Raw genomic sequence first — 6,092 nt, 5'->3', positions numbered from 1 at the left:
CAAATAACGAATACAGCACATCTGCAAATTTGCCAACAATTAATGCAATCCCCCTTCCTGTAATATAGCCATGTTGACAATTTGAAAAAACAGAGAATGTTAAAAAATTTTGTCATGCATTCAAATAGGAATTTTTTCGAGTATATGTGATGGAATCAATAACAGATAAATTTATCAGTTGCTCTCAATGCATTCTTTTGCGTTTCCTTGAATAGTGACCCACATAGAAGCTTTACAGATCATAGTAAAGCATTTTCCTGAAACTCATCAATCAAAAATATCAGAATCTAACCTGGCCAGATTTCTTTTCCAGAGCCTCAGAATATACGTTAAAGCAGGTAAAGGTTTTTTAGTGTGCAGATGTTGTTGTGTTGAGTTAATCCCATTCCCGCTGCAAGACTGAAACATTGAATGAAATTATCAGCTTTTTATGCAGGATCATGCAGCAAACTATCAGTTCAAGGGGAGACCCTATCTCTTCCGTGAAGGGGCTAATCTGTGACATCTTTGCAGGTTTTTTTTTTTCAATTAATAATAACAGTAACAATAATAATAATGCCTTATATGTTATGTCTAAGAAGGGCTTCTAAAATACTTCAGATGCAACTGCAGCACAAGCACCCGGGTTCACATAAAGCCGACACAAAATAATCATCTTGTGGCAACATGAGAGGATCTCTTTTGTAGCCTTCCTGTTCCAGACAAACCTCCCACTGCCCCCCCAACTTCGTATTCTTCAGTGCATAATAATATTAATTGGTTTTGTGGGGAAAGGAAATGGCGCAGTATCTGTCTCATATATCATTGGACACCTGAACTGCGCCGTAAGGGAAGGGTAAAGGAGGGAGTGAAAGAAGAAAGGAAGAGAGAGGTGCCGTAGTGGAGGGCTCCGGAATAATTTCGACCACCTGGGGATCTTTAACGTGCACTGACATCGCACAGCACACGGGCGCCTTAGCGTTTTTCCTCCATAAAAACGCAGCCGCCGCGGTCGGGTTCGAACCCGGGAACTCCGGATCAGTAGTCGAGCGCCCTAACCACTGAGCCACCGCGGCGGGGCAAAAAAAAACGGTGGTCCCACCGAGATACAAACTCTTCAGTGCATCCTTTTAAGATACACCTATCACCCCTGGCCATTGTTTCGTCTACCATCTCAGAGCCTTCCCTGCATGCCCCATTAGCACCAATCCCTGTGCTAACCTGGAACGTTCGCTTTCCTCCTGCCCCGTTGCCTTTCAATTACAGCATTACCCACAGCCTCAGACAAGCTGATATTGAACAGTTGGCTTTGGTGACCCTGGCACAGGATGTCCATGGCGCTTCGTGTGATGTCATAATAAAGCTGTTTCTCTTTCTCTCACACACACACCTGCGGCTGCTGCAGCATCCGTCCATGCGTGTCTTCCTTAATTGGAATGTGGATATTTGCGTTGCAGTTACGTCCAACGTATCAAAACAACATGCCTAAAACATCGTTTTCCTCCTAATATATTTTGTGTATATTTACTGGTGATTATATTGGAGTGCTTGTCTATTACTGGCTTGGTGGGTGCCATTTATCAAACTTTCCTCCCTCTGCATAAATCAAATGGATGATTTTTTGCTTTGTATGATGTCTTTAAATAATGCTGCTCGTTCACCTACTTCTTTTTTGTATTGTACATAGGACAGTTGACCACTTGCTTTTGTTCTGCTGTTCAATATGCAAGCAATGGGTATATGTGTGCAGTTTATGTCAAAGTTGACCGAGCCCATGCTTATCATTGGTGGGGTTTATGGGCTTTATCGTCCCAAAGTGACTCAGGGTGTGAGGGACGCTGTAGTGGTGGGCTCCGGATGATTTCAATCACCTGGGGTTCAACATGCACTGACTTATCGCACAACAAAGGGCTGTAGCTTTCCATCTTCATTGAAATGGGGCCAACAGGGACAGGATCAAACCTACGTCTTTCAGGTAAGCAGCTGAGCACCATAACCACTAAGCCACCTCGACAGCTTGCCCATGCTTTTAACTTAGTGCTCTGGTGTATACATTGCATTCGTCATCACCTTTTTGGTCACCTCAATAAGCCACTAAGAGCAATAGCTTTTAGTGGCTGCTCCCTTCTTGCAAGAGAAGAAAATTCAATTTGAATTTGAAAAATATTACGTAATAAAATATTTCGTTTCATCACCTTAGTTATTTACTCTCAATGCTCAAGGGCATTATTTAGAGAAATGGGTGAACGGAACAAATTATTAACACAACAAATCAGTCACAGCTTTCTTTAAGGTGATGTTATTGACAATCACAGCAATGAAGGCAAAAAACGTGCTTGCAATCGTTACTTGTGTGTTGAAAGAATGAACTGGGATATATATTAGTATGACATGAAAGAACACAGTCTTTAAACATGTGATCATTACGTGATGAAATGTAGGGCTCATTGTAGTGCTCATGAAAAGCTGAACATCAGTGCACAAGTGGAAATAAGTAAATGTTGTAAAACAGAAAACAAGACTGACTGTAGTGTTCAAAACTGAATTGTAAACAAAAAGAAAACAGGCAAAAATTTATATTAAAGCAAACGAAATATCAATATTCAGTCATGACAAGTTTGGCGTCAAAGGACATTGGTAATGTTTAAAACATCTTGGCATCCTAATATCTCTTCCAAATTTCAGCACGAATTGTGAACAATTTCAGAATGTGTGGTAAAATAATTATTTTGATCTAAGTTTAATACTAGTCTTTGCTGCTTTGCCAATGCCAAAGACTGATAAAATTATTCGCAAAACTTGTAATATCTATAAGTAAAATTTGAAACACTTTATGTATAACATGACCATACCTCGGAATTGTCAAGTTGAGATTTTAAGCAATCGTCAAAAGTGTCTGCCACTCATATTAATAAGAGAGCAAGAGCTGCATTACAAACTATCCAACATTAAAATAACCATTAAATTGCAAAATCAAATAGCCCCAGTTGAAGGATGCATCGTGTTTCTGTAAATTCCAGTGGTTCCCGTTAAGCTGGTCCCAAGGCGTGATCCCAGTTCTTTTAACAGCACTTCAACGAACCTTAACAGAAGCACAAAGTTAGTGTACAAAGTGACATGAAATTGTGACTGGTCATGCGCATGTCAAGGACCTCATTCCAATAGCAAGTGCCATACATAAATAAATATCGACACAGTAGTAAGGTTTATTAAAATGAACAAAAGCTTTTCCTTGATGCCAACCAATATGAATTTGCCAATTTTGAGTCTCTCTTTGTGACACTTATTGCAAAGTGAAATGTGCCTTCACAATTACTGCTGCTTATATGCATTTCTTACAATGTGACTTATTGAGAAAGTTGGCTTAGATCTGAAGAAAGCATATAAGTCTGAGTAGTGAAGGTACACAAATAAGGAATGAAAATATAATAAGCTGCAACAAACCAATTTATTTCATATTGAGACTGACGCTTGTGTCTCGTGCTTGTCAATTTTCTAGTTCACTTTCTCCATTTCGTGTCAACATCCCTTACGTACAGGTATCTGAAAGCTTTCCTAGCCCACTGCTTTTCCCCCGTTTTTATCAATCTCTCCTCAAATGCTATCTTACTGCTAGCTTCTCTGCTCTCGAATGATGCCCATCTCATATCACCCTGTGCCCCCTGATTTGGTGTACTGCCATTTGCTCCAAAAACTAGCCTTGCCTACGCCGCATTGTTTGATTTCTAACCTTGCTTGAACATCTGGTCTGATGCACAGCACCGCATTGCCAAAAGTCTAGGCTAGGAACCATCACCCTTTTCCAGATCCCTCTTACCACTTCAGACCTATTTTGATTCCACAGTGCCCTATTTTTCATGACAGCTGCATTCCTACTAGCTTTATTCATTCACCGTTTCATCAGCCCTTTATTCATCGTTATTTATCCACATCCCAAGATACTTGTACTCATCCACTTCTAGTGTGAACCGCAAAAGCGCCATTTCCGAGCTCGAAAGTCGCGAACGAACAACCCGTACCGAGGACACCGTCGCAAACCTCACCGGAAAACGGCAACGGAAAGCAGTCACCCGACGCCAGCTAGCTAGCCAGGCCAACGGGCATTCCGACGAGATTGATGTCACGGTGGACTTTGTGAGTGCCTCAGAGAAGATTGGACTCTTCAAGGAAGATAAAAGCAGCATGCGGTCAACATTCTGCGAGTGCTGCGATATGCGAAATCAGCGCGCTTACGGTGCTGGTAAGCGGTGCTGCTTGCCCTACGTGCCGCACCGGTACCCTTGTGGTAGGCGAACCAGCGGAAAAGCGAAAAGGGCTTTCAGCTTTTCTTGAGCTGCATTGTGAAAATAGTGAGTGCCCAGCATCGGTACTTTCTGCTGTGCACACCTCAAGCCGCGTTGTGCCCAGTGAATTTGCGGGAAATCGGGACTATCGGAGTGGAAGCTCTCGCGACAGCTTCGCGTTCAACGTGATACTGGTGGTGGCTACGCGCGCTATTGGCATCGGGAACGAACAGCTGTCGCGATTTTGTGCTATTCTTGGCCTGCCAAACCCACTACATCACAAGAACTTTACTCCCATCAGCAAGAAAGTTCGTGTTGCGGCCATGAAAGTCGTGGCAGAAAACATGGAGAAGGACAAGGTTTTCACGAAAGAGATGGTGGGTGACACGGATACTGCGTTATGTTTGACGGTACTTGGCAAGAACGGGGCCACAAGAGCCAAAATGGAGTTGGCACCGCTGTGTCAGTAGACAGTGGTTTGTGCCTCGATTTTGAGGTCCTGTCGAACTTCTGTCTTGCGTGCAGTCGGCACCAAGACCTTGGAAGTGAAGAGGAAGAAATCTGGCAGGCATTCCATGGCCGTTTGTGAGAAGAACACTGAATGCTCCTCTCACGCCATGGAAACAGAAGCAGCAGTGCAGATATGGAAGCGGACCCCTCATAGGAAACACCACTGTGCCTCATTAAATTTCTAAGTGATGGGGACAGTAGAGCTTTTAGTGCTGTATCTTAGGCAAAAGTGTATGGCAAAACCTCCATCGAGAAGGAGGATTGCACGAACCACGCGGCCAACCGCCTAAGCAATGCACTTAGGAAGTTGACGACACCTGTTCCACGTGGTGAGAAGTTGAAGGATACGCAGATCCAGAAGTTGCAAAACTACTACCGGATAGCGACCACAAGCAACAAGGGTGATGTCCAGAAAATGTATCGTGCCATTTGGGGATCATATTTTCACTCCTGTTCTACTAATAATTCTAATAGCCACAAGTTCAGCCCCAAAGGGGTGGAATCGTGGTGCAAGCACCGACGCGCTGAAGCGCCGGAACAGTCTGCACCGGACCACACCCCGCTTCTGGCAAAGGCACAGGGGCTAGCTCTGCTGCCGATATACAAGTGCCTCACCGAAGAAAAGCTGCTCACCCGCTGCTTGCATGGGAAGACACAAAACGCAGCGGAGTCCCTGAACAGCAAAATCTGGCTGCTGTGCCCGAAAACCACGTTATCTTTCAGGACTGATGCGAAAACAGCAACTGCAGTTGCTGTTCTATGGTACAACAGGGGACATGCAAACTTTGAAAAAGTGCTTGAGGAGCTTGGTGTGCTGCCACTTGAAGAGCTTGCTGTTTTGGGCAAATCCCGGACCAGAGAAGGGTGAAAAAAATGTCACTCCGCCAAGCCGCTGAAGCCCGAGCGCATCGCCGTAATATGATGAAGAGAGCACGCCTCACAGACTCTGTTCGAGAAAATCTTGAGGGGTCAACTTATGGGCCAGGGGAGTTCTAATGTACTTTGCAGTGTTTGTTTTATATTTCTCTATTTTGCAAAAAAGTTTCATGTGCTTTTGTGAGATTTCTGAAAAATACAGATGTTTGAAACCTTCAAATGCAGTTTTCTCCATTTGTAGTTTTCAACAATTTTTATGTTTCGTGTGTAATAAGAACACAGCACACTACTAATACAGCACACACAGCACACCACAGCACACCACAGTGATAAGAGCACAGCACAGTAATAAGCACAGCGTCACGAACAACCAGCCGAACCGTCCAGGCACAGAACAGAGACCGCGTTCAGTCCAGAGCACGCACGAGCGACCGAGCGTTCGGC

General features: G+C 43.9%; 1 pseudogene; it reads left to right on the top strand.

Annotated features, from left to right (window-relative positions):
• Window positions 1-4,837: 4,837 nt before the first annotated feature.
• LOC144111164 (uncharacterized) lies at window positions 4,838-5,768 on the top strand (annotated as a pseudogene).
• The last annotated feature ends 324 nt before the right edge of the window (window positions 5,769-6,092 follow it).

The sequence above is a fragment of the Amblyomma americanum genome, chromosome 11 (genome assembly GCF_052857255.1).
Source record: "Amblyomma americanum isolate KBUSLIRL-KWMA chromosome 11, ASM5285725v1, whole genome shotgun sequence".
Taxonomy (NCBI): domain Eukaryota; kingdom Metazoa; phylum Arthropoda; class Arachnida; order Ixodida; family Ixodidae; genus Amblyomma; species Amblyomma americanum.
Note: the sequence above shows the minus strand (reverse complement) of the source record. Positions and strands in the feature narration are given on the sequence as shown.